This window comes from Lonchura striata, chromosome 15, assembly GCF_050655825.1.
Source record: "Lonchura striata isolate lonStrDom1 chromosome 15, ASM5065582v1, whole genome shotgun sequence".
NCBI lineage: Eukaryota > Metazoa > Chordata > Aves > Passeriformes > Estrildidae > Lonchura > Lonchura striata.
In genome coordinates this window covers 3,560,876-3,576,802 of record NC_140717.1, presented here as the reverse complement: position 1 = coordinate 3,576,802, position 15,927 = coordinate 3,560,876, and the positions used below count along the sequence as shown (strand labels likewise).

The following is a 15,927-nucleotide window of genomic DNA, read 5'->3' as shown; positions in this document are numbered from 1 at the left end:
TTCCAGGTCGTGAAAGCCAGCCTTATTTATAAAAATCCATATTTTCCTGGTTAATTCCACACTGGCACTCAGTGCACAGGACATAAAACGTCATTATTGGACACCAGGAGTGTTTGAATTCCGAGCTAAAAGTCCCTGGAAATGCTCAGTGTCACTGGTAGCTTGATTAGGTTTTTGCAGATGGGTTTTTCCATTTGGGTCCAGATTATCTTTTCCCATTATTTCCCAGCTTTTTCCATTCGATCATTCACTAAAGGGTTTGAGAGGCTCAACAGACACCTTTTGAGGCAGCATTTACTTAGCAGTGGCTGCATTCTGTGCCCGACTCTAATATCCATAACAAGCATTCCCTTGCCATGGATGTGGGAAAAGGGGCCTTGGTGGGTAACTGCTGCTTTTCCTCGTTGCTCACCTGATTTCCTGAGCTCTGAAAAGCACAGGCTGGGCAGCAATCGCCTGAAATTTCTGTGCTTTCATATTTTGACGGGGATCGGGACTGGCAGTAGATAAAAACAAAAAAAAACCCAAAAAAACAAAAAAACAAACAAACAAACAAAAAACAAAACAAAACAAAAAAAAACAACAAAAAAAAAAAACAATTTGATACTTTGCAACTTTTATCCTGAGCTCAGATTCCAGCGAGGACAACACTTCCTCATCAGCACAAATGAGCTCCCTCAGTGGGAATCTCTCCTGCTCAGCACGGAAAACATCAGGTCCCTTCGGAGGGGAAACACCTACCTCGGCAGCGCTTAATTGCGCTGTTAATTGCGGGGCTGGAAGCGCTGCCTGGCAGCCGAGATAAAGGCGAGATGAAAGGAGAACAAAGGCAGCGGCAGAGGGCAAAGGCGGGGATGTGGGGACAGCTGGGGACAGGGATGGGACAGGGATGGGAACAGGGATGGGACAGGGAATGGGGGCAGGGAATGGGGACAGGGATGAGGACAGGGATGGGACAGGGAACGGGGACAGGGATGGGGACAGGGAACAGGAACAGGGAATGGGGGCAGGGATGGGGACAGGGATGGGGACAGGGATGGGGACAGGGATGGGGACGGGGATGGGAACAGGGAACGGGGACAGGGATGGGAACAGGGAATGGGAACAGGGAATGGGGACAAGGATGGGAACAGGGAATGGGACAGGGAATGGAACAGGGATGGGGACAGGGAATGGGGACGGGGATGGGACAGGGATGGGGACAGGGAATGGGACAGGGAATGGAACAGGGCTGGGAACAGGGATGGGGACAGGGAATGGGAACAGGGATGGGGACGGGGATGGGGACAGGGATGGGGACAGGGCTTGGGACAGCTGGGGACAGGGATGGGGACAGGGATGGGAACAGGGATGGGGACAGGGATGGGGACAGAACCAGGGACAGGGATGGGAACAGAGCCAGGACGCAGCTGGGACACAGCCAGGGGACACAGCCAGGGGACACAGCCAGGGGACAGAGCCGTGTCACAGCAGCTCGTGGCAGCGCAGGCAGCCCGGTGGTGCCGGGGAAGGGCTGGCTTTGGCTCAGCCAGCGGGGCTGCCCCCAAAGCCCCCCCGGGGCTGCGGCTCTGGGCTCCCACCGTGGCCTTGGCTTCTCCGAGCAGCAGCTCCGGGATCAGCTCCAGCACAGGCTGTGGGAAGATGAGGAAGAGCTTGGTGGCCCAGCCCAGCTGGTTCTGAGCCCACAAGGAATGGAACCACAGGATGACGGAGTCATTCAGGCTGGGAAGGATCTCCAAGGTCACCAAGCCTGATCTTCAACCACTGAGCCCTGTCCCCAGGTGCCACATCTGCTCCTTCCTTGGACACCTCTGGGGATGGGGACTCTGCCATCCCCCTGGGCAGCCCCTGCCAAGGTTTAACCACTCATTCAGAGAAGGAATTTTCCCAAAATCCACCCTGAGCCTGCCCTGGCCCAGCCTGAGGCCGTTCCCTCTCCTCCTGTCCCTGTTCCCTGGAGCAGAGTCCGACCCCCCGGCTGTCCCCTCCTGTCAGGAGCTGTGCAGAGCCACAGGGTCCCTCCTGAGCCTCCTTTTCTCCAGGCTGAGCTGTGGAATTGCCCAGCTCCTATCCCAGGCTTATTCTCAGACCACCCTTCCCAGGGTTGAATCCCATGGAGGGAGATAAATGTGATTTAATGCCCACACCTATGGTGCCAGAGCAGGCTTTTCCCAAAAAGAAACAATTCCTTAGCAATTATCTGGGATCCCTAGCAGGATCCATTTGCCACAATGTGCAGGTCTTGGGAATAAATTTTCCTTGGTTTGTCTCCACCAGCAGTCAGAGAAAAATCTTGGAAAATGGCTCAGATAAATAATAACACTAAAACTGATAAGAGAACTGAGGTGGTGTCTGATTGGTTTTTTTTCAATTACAGCATTTTCAGGAAGCAAAGAAATCTCCTTACAGTTCCTTTCACAGGAGGATTTCATTTTCACATGTGGAGTTTCCCTCTTGTTTGAACTTTGTCCTCTTCAAGAACACGGGCAAGCAGAGGAGAGCTCCTCATGTTTAACAAGTGAAGTCTTGGTTTGAAATATTCATGATTTCATAAAGCTAACTTTGGAAAAAAGCTGATTTTATCAGGTGGAAGCCAATATCCACATGGGAGATGCTGAGTTGTCTTCATTTTCATGGGGTTTTAAGTAGCCAAAGAGAAGAAAAAAACCCACACTCAACAAAGTGCACTTTCAAAGTCTTGTGAAGTTTTCTTTTTGTTTGCTTAAAATAGGACCAGAGAATGAAAAAAATATTGAAAATTAGTGTCAGTCTCTCAAAGCAATTTCCTTCAGAGAAACACTGGCTCTTCAATTAAGAAAGACATTTATTTTGGGATTTTTTCCATGCTCCTCCGATTAGCACCATCTAAACAAACACTTGTTTCTGAGAGCAGGACAAAGCAGGCAAATCCACAAACATTGGGTTTTTTACATTCCCACAGCATTGGAACTGGTTCCTCTCTGTCCTCAGCCACTCTCTAAAAACCCCAAGGGCATTTTCCATTGACCCACTTCAAACCAAAGTTCTGTTCCCCTGGGACATTTCCTGGTGATTTTCCATGCAGAGCAGGGATGGATGTAACAGCTCCTGCCAGGAATCTGCTCTTGACAGATTTTTGTTTTTTTTTTTCTTCCCTTCCCTCTCATTTTGAGTAGCTCATCTGGGCACTGGCTTTAGCACCAAGGAAGCCTTGGGTTCCTCCACACCAGGATTGGATTCTGGATGGTTTCAGCTTAAAATAGAGACCAACCTTTCAAAATGGTTGCTCTGTGTTGTCTTCTGGAGGTGCCCAGAGCTCTGGGCTCCTCTCAAGGAGCAGCTCAGGTTTGTGTGGCACCTTCAGCTCCTCACCTGGTTTGCAGCCCTTTGAGGGTGAGCCAGGCTGGGAGAGCTGGGGGTGCTCCCCTGGAGAGGAGAAGCTCCAGGGAGAGCTCAGAGCCCTTCCAGGGCCTAAAGGGGCTCCAGGAGAGCTGGAGAGGGACTGGGGACAAGGGATGGAGGGACAGGACACAGGGAATGGCTCCCAGTGCCAGGGGCAGGGATGGATAGGATATTGGGAATTGGGAATTGTTCCCTGGGAGGGTGGGCAGGCCCTGGCACAGGGTGCCCAGAGCAGCTGTGGCTGCCCCTGGATCCCTGGCAGTGTCCAAGGCCAGGCTGGACAGGGCTTGGAGCAGCCTGGGACAGGGGAAGGTGTCCCTGCCATGGCAGGGGTGGAACAGGATGAGCTTTAAGGTCCCTTCCCACCCAAACTATTCCATGATTCCATAAAAACTCACTCCTCATCTGCAAGGTGTGAAACAGCCAAGGCCAGTCTGGCTGGGGCTGGGAGCAGCCTGGGATAATGGAAGGTGTCCCTGCCATGGCAGGGTGGCACTGGATGGGCTTTAAGGTCCCTCCCATTCCAAACAATTCCCTAATTCTGTGCTCTCAAGGCTCCTCTGCCCCTGCAGGTCTGTCTGAAGGGCAGGATGGGGACAGGGGCTGCTCCCTGTCCCCAGAGAGCCTCACACCTACCCAGGGCTGTGCCCCAGGGTGAGCATCCCTCCCACAGCCCCTCCTGGGACCTGCCTTGCAGCAGAATTCAAAGCAGCTTTTTCACTCTCCGAAAGGATGATCAAAGCCTCCCTCCCCTGAGCTGATTCCAGCAATATTCCTCATCAAAAAGCAAGGGAAGAAAAAAGAACATATTTGCCTCTGGTTGTCTTCTAAATAAATCCCCCTCTCTCAGGAGGCTCGGGGCTGCTGTGTCACCCCCAATCAGCTCCGGGGCTGCTGGTAAAATTCTTCTTTTCTCTTCAGCACCTCCAGAAAAAGTATCTCCCTATTGTAGGTATTGGAGATGTTTACATCTGCTTATCTTCCCTCTGATCTCAGGATTGCTGTAACATTCCAGCTCCCTCTTTACATGTATCATTAGTTCTCCACAGATGACTGACAAAAGCCTCCTTGCAGAGCTGAAACCAGCCCAGCATCCCAGAGCATCCCCACCTTCCTCTCCTCTGGCCTCAGCTCCCTTTATTTATGTTTCTGGACAGGCTGGGGAAGGATTCCCACCCAGGTTTGATGGAGCAGCTCTCTCTGCAGCAGTGGCTGCAGCCAGACCCTGCCCCTCCTCTGTAACCTCTAAGGCTGCATGGACAGAGCCTGCAAAACGTGATATTCCTACTAAAATTCCTCTTCCAGAGGAACTTTGCTGTTTCTTTTCCAGGCACCTGCTTGTGCTGGAGCCCTGCATCCATGGAAATGGCAGTTTCCTTCCATCCCTCTGCTGGTCAGGCAAGAGGGAAGGTCCAGCTCTGGCCTCAGAGCTGGACAAGCTGTGCCTGATGTCACATAAATGCCCTCACAGGACATTTGTAACCTGCCACGGAGCAGGAACAGGTTTGAAATGCAGAATTACAGGAGCCCCTGGGACACAGCTTCAGCCAGGGCTGTTCCTACTCAGGTGTAAAATTGAAATGATTTAAATGCAACAGAGCCGAGACAAAATAGATCCTCCCAAAGCCTTGTTCAGGTCCCTTGGACCCCGAAGCCTTTCTGTGATTCTGTGATGCGCTGAGGGACATTTTTAAAGTCATCTGCATCCAGACAACCAGGCTGGAGCATTCCCAACTCCTGCTGCTCCTCAGGGACCCCAGAGCAGTGTCCACCGGGGTCCAATCTGGCATAAATCCCCTGGGAAGAGAGAAGGAGCTGCAAAGTTGTGTTTGACTCGTTCCTCTGTTGGCCCAGGAGGTGCAGAGGGACCCCAGGGCTGGGTCCCACTGAGGGCTCTGTGTCACACCTGGACAGCTGTCCTGGTGCATCCAAGCCTGGTGGAAATGCCTCCAGTGATCCATGCAGGGCACCCTGAGTGTTCCCTGGCACACAGCCCAGCACCCAGCACCCCTGCAGGGATATCCTGCAGGAATTCGGGGATGGAATCTCCCTGTGATTCCTGCCTGAGGGGAGCTGCATCACCCCGAGGGCACGGGGAGCTGTCCAAAGCAGTGCCCCAGTCTGGCTGCGAGCTGACAGCACGCTGCCCACCAGTTACACCAGTAACACCAGTAACACCAGCTGTTAACCCCACAGCATCAATATTCCTTGGAACTCACTAAGCAGAGTGTCAGAGGAAAAGCAGCTTTCTACCAGTCCCACTAGTGGCTCGTATAAAGCCAAAATCAGCTTTGCTCCCCTGCCCTGGATGCTGTGAAATCCCACGCCAAGGTGCTGGCCTGGCAGTGACACCCAGCTGTCACTGTCCCCTTCCCCTGCTCCCTGCCAGGGCTGGAGCCTCCAGCCGCTCCAGGTGCCCTGCCCCAAACCATCCCACACTCATCTGCTGGTGAGAAAACACATTTTAATGGAGCAGCCCCGCTCTGCTCCCGGGAATTATCTCAGGCTGCCGAGCTGCCTGCTTTTATCTGCACATCCATCCTGCTAGGCCTGGTGTTATCTGCAAATTCGCATTTATTTTTAGATAATTGATAGAAAAGTTGAAAAGTACAGAGGCTTCAGTGTTTCCTTGCGATGCCAGCAGAAATGTCCCCATTCAGTGACAGTTTTGTGTTGATTACTCGTGTTCAGGAGTTTGTTGTCACTTCCCAACCTATTTCACATGGATTAGGTAATGGCCAATGCTAATGTTTAAAAACAGAGGATGATGTCAGGTCTCTTTCATGGTTATATCTGTCAGCTCCAAGCTGAGAGGGCCCTCAGTGGCCTGGAGTCGAGTATTGTGTCACTGTCCTGCTTTTGTCACACCACACACAAAGGTCTTGGAACCTCACAGCAGCTCAGAGCAAAAATTGAGCTCCTGGAAGTGTCCTAGGCCAGGCTGGACAGGGCTTGGAGCAACCTGGGACAGTGGAAGGTGTCCCTGCCCTGAGACAGGCTTGGAACTGGATGAGATTCACGTCCCCTTCCGACCCAAACCACTTTGGGATTCTCTCATCCACGTCCAGTCAGGAATTCCCTCTGCCCTGAAGATTGGAGCTCTATTCCCACTGCTCCTCCTGAGGGAAATCTCCTGGTGCCCCAGCAGCAGCACAGCCGTTCTGCAAGTCCCTGCCGTGCCCCTGTGCTTTTTCCAGCACGGCCAGTGGATTATCCATGGGGAACAGGGAGTGGAGCTCCTGCCCTGTCCCCAAAGGCGGGCTGTCCCTGTCCCTGTCCCTGGCCCTGGCCCTGTCCCTGTCCCTGTCCCTGTCCCTGTCCCTGTCCCTGTCCCCGTCCCTGTCCCTGTCCCTGGTGGTGCTGCAGCACTGCCTGGCACATCCCAGCCTCCCTGGAGCCATCCTGCCATCCTCCCTCTCCCCATCCTGCCCACCCAGCAGGGAGCAGGGATGAGGCAGCTCTGCCGGGCTGCCTCTGACAGCCTCGTCTGCCTCTCTGCAATTAATTCTCCCTCCTGTCCACCGGCTCCTGGAGGTGTAAACAGGGGCTGTGCCAGCGCCTGGCAGCGCTCCAGGACCAGCTCCCAGTGTCAGGATGCAACAGGGGATTTTTAGGTTTTTTTCTTTATCGTCGAGCTCAGCTCCAAACAAACCTTCAATTAATTCCTCCACAAAGTTCTGCTGAGCTCGTGGCCTCCAATTCCTCCGGGCTGCTAATTAACCTGATCTTCTCCCTCCCTGCTCCTTCCTCGTGATTGTCAGTTTGCACTTGTTGAATCCTAATGCCTTTCCCTGGTGCAACAATCTGCTCCTGTTCCCCAGACGCCTTCGCCCCCAGAGCACAGGCTCCACTTCTATTTTGCCTCTATGAGCTCATGCTCCAGCTGCCTGAGGAACAGCAACAGCTCCCACTCCTTCGCAGCAAAATTCCACTTTTTTTCAACATTTCCCCTTAGTGTTGGGAAAGGAAATCACCCAGGGATTGCAGTTTTCCACTAAAATTTTCATTTTTTTAAAGCTGTTGTCTTTTGGTTTTTTCAGTGACAGTTACAGTGCTGCGGATTCATGGAATCATGGCATGGTTTGAGTTGGAAAAGGCCTTAAACCCCATCCAGCTCCACCCCTGCCATGGCAGAGACACTTCCACTGTCCCAGGCTGCTCCAAACCCCATCCAGCCTGGCCTTGGGCACTGCCAGGGATCCAGGGGCAGCCACAGCTGTGCCAGGGCCTGCCCACTCTCCCAGGCAAGAATTTCCTCCCAGTATCCAATTTAAATATCTTCTCCTCCAGCTTAAAGCCATTCCCTATGTCCTGTCACTCTGTGCTCCTGTGAGAAATCCATCAGCATGTTCCTGTTGCAAATGTTTCCTGCAAAAACTTGAGGAAAAGGAATCCAGACTCTTAGCAGATTCACAGATGTCCACAGGCATTTTGGGCAAAAGCCTGGTTTTTGGGGGGGGATTTTCTTCCCTCAGCTCCATCTTGACCAAAAGCCCATTGATTTCAGGCAGGAGGCACCCAGGCTGTTCTCAACATGCAAAGCATTTCTTGAGGCTGAAAAAAAAGGAGCTCCTGAAAGGAACTGAGAAGTTTTGGAGACATTTTAGTCTTTGTGTGACTCAGTTCCCTGAGACTGATGTGGGAGCGCTGAGCCTTCCAAACTTCCATGTGTGGTGACACTGGGCACAAAAATGTTTGGAAAGCTTCCGTCTTTCAAGGGAGGTTCAGGTTGGATATTTGGAAAATTTCTTCCCTGAAAGGATGGTCAGGCAGTGGTGGAGCGTTCAAAAAATGAGCAGAGGTGGTACCTGGGGACTACCGGGCGTGGTCGAAGGTTGGACTTGATGGTCTTGGAGGTCTTTTCCGAACTGGGTGACTCTGGGATTGTTTTTTCCATGATTCTGCAACACACGTGGGCACTGTGTGGCCATGGGAATGCTGAGGGTGGTGCTGAGGAGGGGTGAGTTTGCCCCTCAGCACCAGTCCGGTGTGGGATGTGGCACCACGGGGACACTGAGGCACAAACGCCACCTTTGCTCCAAGTGGGAAAGCAGGGCTCTGGACAGAGGGGAGGGAAGGCCGAGGTGCTGCCCAGGCTGCAGGGACAGGTGGGATTGCCCACCTGCATGGCCGTGGGAAGGGCCTGGCACGGCGCTGCAGTGAGGAAATGACCCCAGAGGAGGAGGGAGCTGGGATTTCACACCGAGCCCACCGCGCACCGTGAGAAGAACAAAGGGACGCCCTGGGACCTGCACTGGCCTCCAGTGCCCTCTCTGCTGCCTGGCACTGCTGGGATCGCTCTCAGAGGGGCAGAAGCAGAGCAGGGACCAGCCTGTGCTCCTCACCCTGGGCAGAGCTCGCAGGGCTGGCCTGGGGGACAGGAGGTGGCTTCCACCCACCTCTCTCAGAGACTGGCACCTCACTGCAGGCTGCTGTTACTGAGCTTCTGCTTCCAGTGTCAAAACTGAAATAGAATCGATCCCACAGCTTTTTTTATTTTTTTTCTGTTGAACACACAGTTTTTGTCTTTCCAGTCCTCCTGAGGCAAAAAAAAAAAAAAAAAAAAAAAAAAATTAGAAAAATGCTGATATTTTCACTGGGTCGACTCTTCTGGCCTCAAGGATTACCGGGATGTTGGGTGGCTCAGCTCCCTGCTGAGACTGAGGCAGGAGCACTGAGACTTCCAAACTGCCCTGGGCGGTGGCACTGGGAGCAAAAAAATGCTGGAAAAGCTTCAAGACACTGATGTGGCCATGGAAATGCTGAGGGTTGGTGTGGGGTCCAAATTCAGGGAATGAACTTGCACCCCAAAACACTTTCAATCAGACACACAGGGAGATTTGCCCAGAGCAGCTGTGGCTGCCCCTGGATCCCTGGCAGTGCCCAAGGCCAGGCTGGACAGGGCTTGGAGCAGCCTGGACAGTGGGAGGTGTCCCTGCCATGGCAGGGGTGGGAGTAGATGTCCTTTAAAGGCCTCTCCCAACACAAACCATTCTATGATTTTATAAATGCTGCCTGTTAGCTGAATGCTTGGGATGGAAAGAATAGAAATGCCACAATTTTGAAGTTTTTTTTCGTTATTCTTGTGGCTTTTGTTTGGGTTTTTTTTAACTTGTGTGTCATCCTCAGAGCAGTCCAATCGCGCGTATTTTGTTTGCTGGAAAGGAGGAGTTTGGGAGCAGCTTCCTGGCTCTTTGCTGCTCTAATAACCCAACAACCCAGGTGCATTTTGGGCAGATGAGAGGTCACCAACCCCAACCTGCTCTCCAAGCACCTGGAAAAAAACAATGCTGATAAAATACCTTCCCTATTTCCCAGGGTTTACAAACCTTCCCGGATGCTGGGAAGCGCCTGGGCACCACGGCGATGAGCAGCAGCCCATTTTTAGTGCTGTATCCAGAGCAAGGCTGGGGGGAAGAGGGCACACATGGAATGGTGCCTGTGGGAAGCAGAACAGAGCTGCTCTTCCACCCCCGGTGCTCTCGAGGTTGAGCGAGGTGAGGCCACGGGGAAAACGATGCGACCATTTCGTTCCTCATGCGAAGGAATGTTTGCCAGGACTCTGACCCCACGGGGGGCAGCCCTGGAATTCCTGCCTCATCCCACCACAAGCCGCTCCCCGGGCCAGGCTTTCCAGCTCCAGCTGCCTATCCCCAGCGGGGAAAGGTCTCCGAAATCCACTCAGACCTGATATATTCCTCTGGTGGTGAGACATGAGAGGAAACGCAAAGGAGAAAACATACGTAAGTGAGCTTATATATTTGGGAAAGATGCTGACTGTTGCTCAGTTCGGGATTTAAATTCTGACGATTTTGTGAGCCCTGGATGAAAACACAACAGTTTGTGCCCAAATCCCACTTCTGAGGAGAAGGAGAATCCCACTCCTGAGGAGAAGGAGAATCCCACTTCTGAGGCCACCTGGGGCATTTCAGGCCCCCAGTCCCTCCGTTGCCCTGTGAGCAGTGACAGCACAGGCTGAGCCCTTCCTGGAGGGAATGGGGCGTGGGAGAGCGGCTCTGCCTGTCTCTGTGGCACTCCTGGCACACAGGGCTCTGGTGACTCTGCCTTGGCTGCGTTTAGCTCTAGCACAGGGGAAGCAGAAGTCCCAGGAGCCCTAAAGGAGCAGCTTCCCAGGGTGCAGGCACCTTCCAGGGGCTGAGCCCGTTCCCTGGGGACCCTCCCGTGGCCAGCACAGCACCTGGGCTCCATCCCCCGGGCAGGAGACAGCACCCCGGGGCACCTGTGACATCTCCAGTGGGCAAAGCAGACCTGGAGCTGGGGAGAGCGGGGAGAACAGCCTTAAAATAAGATTCTTGGGGAAAGAAAAAAAAAGGAAAAAAATAAACCAACCCACCACGCCCCCTCTCCAACTGAAGTGCTTTGGAAATGTGAGAGTTTCTCTGAGGCTGATGACAAAGAAAGAGCCCCAGAGAGAGAGGCTCGGTGGGAAGGAGAGAGCCCAGCAGGGCTTGGCCACGGCCCGGGGGTGCAGGGGGATGCAGGGGGGATGCAGGGGGGATGCTGGTTATCCCATCACAGCCCGTCTTTGCGTGTTATTGTCCTCCTGGTGCTACAGCCATTCAACCCAGCCTGTAAATAGCTCGGCGTGGCGATTTCCTAATTGAGTTAACTGGGCTGCAGTGGCTGTGCTGCTGAAGGATGGGGCTGGTGATTCGATAAGAGCCTTGCCCCTTGCAGAACGAACACCACATTAAGGGGTTTTTCTAGGTCAGGCTGGGCTCAGCACAGCTCTGGCAGAGCCCGTGGCCCCAGCCCAAGACAGACACTCATTACAGCTAATGAAGGGCTGTGCTGTCCTTCCCCCGGGGAGCCAGGGTGGAAAACAGCAGCATCTTCATGCTGGAATAGGTGTCCTGTGCCTCAGAGGCCAGGCTGGACACCTCAGGCTGCTCGGGCTTGCCAGGCATGGAGAATGAGGGGTCCCTGAGCTCCCTGGGGCTCTGAGCATCCACAGGATCAGTCCCTGGCCATGGCCTCAGTGCAGAGCACAGCACTCTGGGGTGTGAGGGTCCCTCAGGGCAAACCCCGCTGGTGCCCTGCCTGCAGACCCAGAGGTGCCAGCCCCACGCTGAGCCCGGCCGGGAGCAGAGAACTCTGTCTCAGACTGTTCTGCCCTGGGTCACGTCTCAGATGCACCTCCAAGGCTGCTGAGATCCAGACCCACATCAGGGTACCCACAGCTCCAGGTGCAGGCCTTGGTGCCCGGACTCCCTGGGATGCCCACAGGAGAGCTGATGGAATTGGTGGGTCACAGAATCACAGAATCAAGTAATGGTTTGGGTTGGAAGGGACCCTGAAGCCCATTGTGTCACACCCACTGCCATGGCAGGGACACCTCCCATGGTCCCAGGCTGCTCCAAGCCCTGTCCAACCTGGCCTTGGGCACTGCCAGGGATCCAGGGGCACCCACAGCTGCCCTGGGAACCTCTGCTTGGGCCTCTCCAGCCTCCCAGGGAACAATTCCTTCCCAACACCCCACCTAACCCCGGGCTCAGTCATAGCACCAGCAGCCCAGGCCAGACACCAAGTGGGTGATGCTGTGGGGCCACCGACCCCAAGGGCTTCACCCCTCCAGAGTCAGCCCAGAAGCACAATGGGGTCGCAGCAAGCCCTGGGGTTTCTCAGGCCCTCATGTCCTCCAGCTCAGAGGGACAAAGAGTTGGAGGCAAACCCCTTATCTCCGATATGACAGGACTCAGAACAAAAGGATTCTTGTGCTGCGGCACCTAAAGCTGCACTATATCCCAAAGGAGTGGCCAAGGGAGCAGCAGGGCTGGGGACAAGCCATGAGGGAACACTACCATGGCCACATTCCTGGATTCACTCCTCCACTGGAGGCGATGTCCCAGAGGAGAGCAGCTCCATGTGACACCCCCAACACCTGCACTGCTCCAGGGCTGAATGCAGAGCCTGCTCCGGCCTGGCTGAAAGCACAGAAGGAGCTGCAAGACATCTCAGCTCTCCCTGGAGCTTCTCCTCTCCAGGTGAGCACCCCCAGCTCTCCCAGCCTGGCTCCAGAGCAGAGGGGCTCCAGCCCTTGCAGCATCTCTGTGGCCTCCTCTGGACTCTCTCCAGCAGCTCCAGTTCCTCCCTGTGCTGGGCCCAGGGCTGGGGCAGCTCTGCAGGTGGGGCAGAGGAGCAGAAACCCCCCTGCCCTGCTGCCCAGGCTGGGGCTCAGCACAGGGCTGAGGAGCTTTCAGGGCTGGGGCTGAGCTGCCCCCTCACACTCAAACACCAGCCAGGCAGGGAACATGAAAGAAACCCCTTTTAACAAGAACTGAACGTTTTAAAGAGTGAAATCGTGTTTTCCCTGTCAGCCCAGAGCTGGAATTGGCAGCACACGAGCACCTGCCAGGGCTGGGCTGGAGTCATTAGCAGGATCAGAGCCCTGGCAGAGCAGCAGGAGCCTGGACTCGCTGACCTAATTTGCGTCCCTTCCAGCTCCGAGAGGCCTGTGATGTATTTTTAATGAAGCACACACAATAAACTGCTAACATAATATGAGAGGCTCACTTCAAAGCTCCACCAGGCAGGGAAATCAAGGTGAAAGTTTCTGGATTCATCATTATTATGTGTCACTCATCTTCACTATGACAACCCCTGGGCACACCAGATGCTTCTTTTCCATCCTTTGGAACGTGGTTTGGAGCCCACTCTCCTCCTCATTTTTTCCCCAAGCAAACCAAAAATAACCTGGAAAATAGAAATCTTGCCTAGATTCTCCTTATATACACATGCATTGTTCCAGCACCACAAAAGGTTTTGCAAGCAGCAGAATTTAGCAGCTCTGGAGAAGGCTAAGGCTGCTTCAGACCAGTTTTCGGCCACCTAGGTGGCTTTTTGTTCTGCTCACCCATTCTGAGCTGGAGTCTGTGAGGTTTGGGATGTGTCAGAGCACGGCTGCTCCCTCAGGGAAGGCCAGGAATAGAATGCCATGATTGGAAAAGGCCCCTCCAGACACAGCTTTCCCCACAGGACCTGGGTGAGGGAGCAAATCAAGGGCTGCTGGCCAGGTCCAGCCAGGAGCCCACAGAGCTCCAAGGGGAAGCCACAAAATCTGTCCATGCAGAAGCCAGGAGGGACATGACAATGGCCAGTGAAGAGCAGCACTCCCCAGTATGGCCTGGAGGCACCAGGCTGGACAAAACTGGAGCTCCTGGGAGACACCAAACAAGGCTGGCCAGGACCAGGAGCACCCAGAGTTAGAGCAGGGCCCCGGCAAGGTGGGAGCTGCACCACCACACAACAGAAAACAGGGCTGCTGAGGGTCACTGTGCTCCTGCCCTCAGCTCCCAGGCCACTCTTTCTCCCAAATATTTTCTCCCAGAAAGCCAAGCCCAGGCTGGGGTTGTTGGGGTGTCTGTGCAGGACCAGGAGTTGGACTGATGATCCTTGTGGGCCCCTTTCAACTCAGGATATTCCGTGATTCTACAAAGCCCCCATTCCTTCTGGGATGGCTCTGCTTCCCCCAGTGGCTGGAAATCATCTCTTAGGTTGTATAGAGCCCTCAAATCTGCTGGAAATTAAGAATATATTCCAAGGGAGAGAACTAATCAAAAACTGAAGGGTCCTCTGATGTCACCTAAATATTCCCGACCCCTCCAGCTGACAAGAGCTGGCCAAGAGCAACATGGCTCAAAGTCCAAAGCACCTCTCAGGTCCTAAAAAAAGAAACAGTTTAGAACTTACCCACACGAAGCGTGGAGAAAGCTGGGATTCAACACCTCTGGTAAGCTGGAATTGTTGGAAAATTCCTAAAAGTGATAGGCAAATTAAAACATACAGAGAAAAGCTAAATGTCCTGGGTTTTTTCCACTCCCACAGCTAATTCACAGGGATTGGGTGTGTGTGGCTATGCATTCCCAGACTTCAAGTTGCTTCTTCTCCGTCCCCACATCCCAGCAAGGTCAGTCTGGCAGCAAGGCAGGAAAAGAGCAAAGAAAAGGCATTTAGTGCAATACAGAGTGTAACAGTCTGGCTCGGAAACCTCGTTAGAATTCCAGCTTTTACTGCCCAAAGCCAACGGGAACATTTAGTCCCGGAGTCCTGAAGTGAGCCTGGAATTGGTGCGAGCGCCTGGCGGGGGTGAGGAGCTGCTGCTGCCCAGCCTGCTGCACCTCCAGGGCAGGCAGAGACCCCAGCCCTGCGCTGGCTGGGGAGAGCGTGGGGATGCTGCTGCTGGAGCGATGGTGATCGATTCCTGCCCAGTGTGAGGACACGGGAATGTCACAGGGGTTTGTAAAGCCCTTGTAACCATCACACGCAGCGAGAATCACTCAGGATAACCCTCCCAGCCCGCTGCTCCGAGAGGGTGTTGGTACAACTGCTGCCTCTTCTTGACATTTCTGCAAACAGCTCATAAATATTCCATTGTTGTTGTGGTTTGAATGGAAACACCGGGGAGGAAAGAGCGGCTCTGCCCTTATTTAGCAGCTTGCAGCTCAATCCGAGTCCTCAGGCAGCCACTCCAGGGCTGGGCTCCTGTGGCAGCAGCTCAGTGTCCTGCCCTTCTCCTGCTGCAGGACAGGCTGGGATGTGTGGAGAGCCAGCCACGCAGCCAGCCGGGCCCTGGGAAGGGGCTGAAGGGCACACCCGTGGTGTCACCGTGGGCTGTGACACTGCTGCGGGCTGCAGCATCCCCCAGGGCTCAAACAGAGCTCCTGGGGATGATGGCTGAGGGGCTGGGGTGCTGTGAAGGAAGGTGCTGGGCCCCTTCTGGCAGCCACAGGTCCAGGAGAGCCCAGCACAGCCCCTGGGCCCAGGGGCTCCCCAGCCCGTCAGGGCGGTGAAAGGTGCTCCTGTCACGCAGAAAGGTTCCCTGTACCACTGCCATGCCAGGAAACTCCTGCTCCTCCTCCAGAGCTGCTGGGTTAGCCTGCACTGCACAGGCTGGGGCAGAAAGCAGAGCAGGATGTCCCGGCTCAGCAGGAATTCCAGTTTAAACCCCAGCAACCACCACCACCCGAGAGGTGCAGCCTCACTGCTTCAAAAACGTGAGCTACGCACTCCCACGGAGAAGTCCAGCACTCCCTCCTCACACCAGGCCCTGCAGTTGTTCCCTTCCTAGTTGAAATTCCAGGGATAACACTCCAGACCAGCCACAGAACAACAAATGCAGATGGCACCCACAGCAGCAGAGAGGAGCTGAGCAGTCAGCAAAGCCCTGCCCACAGCCCCGACCCAGAGCTAACCCCTGAGGGTGGAACCTGGAGCAAATAAACCCCTGACGGTGGAACCTGGCCCAAATAAACCTCTGAGGGTGGAACCTGGAGCAAATAAACCCCTGACGGTGGAACCTGGAGCAAATAAACCCCTGAGGGTGGAACCTGGCCCAAATAAACCCTTGAAGGTGGAACATGGCACAAATAAACCCCTGAGGGTGGAACCTGGAGCAAATAAACCACTGAGGGTGGAACCTGGCACAAATAAACCCCTGAGGGTGGAACCTGGAGCAAATAAACCCCTGACGGTGGAACCTGGCCCAAATAAACCTCTGAGGGTGGAACCTGGAGCAAATAAACCCCT

At 54.3% G+C, this 15,927-nt stretch overlaps 1 long non-coding RNA gene across 1 annotated transcript; it reads right to left on the bottom strand.

Annotated features, from left to right (window-relative positions):
- Positions 1 to 2,808: 2,808 nt before the first annotated feature.
- Positions 2,809 to 15,099, bottom strand: LOC146765983 (uncharacterized). Its single transcript, XR_014958627.1, has 2 exons — positions 14,092 to 15,099; positions 2,809 to 8,920 (listed from the first exon to the last, which is right to left on the bottom strand). It is a non-coding gene; the product is annotated as an uncharacterized LOC146765983 (long non-coding RNA).
- Positions 15,100 to 15,927: the final 828 nt, after the last annotated feature.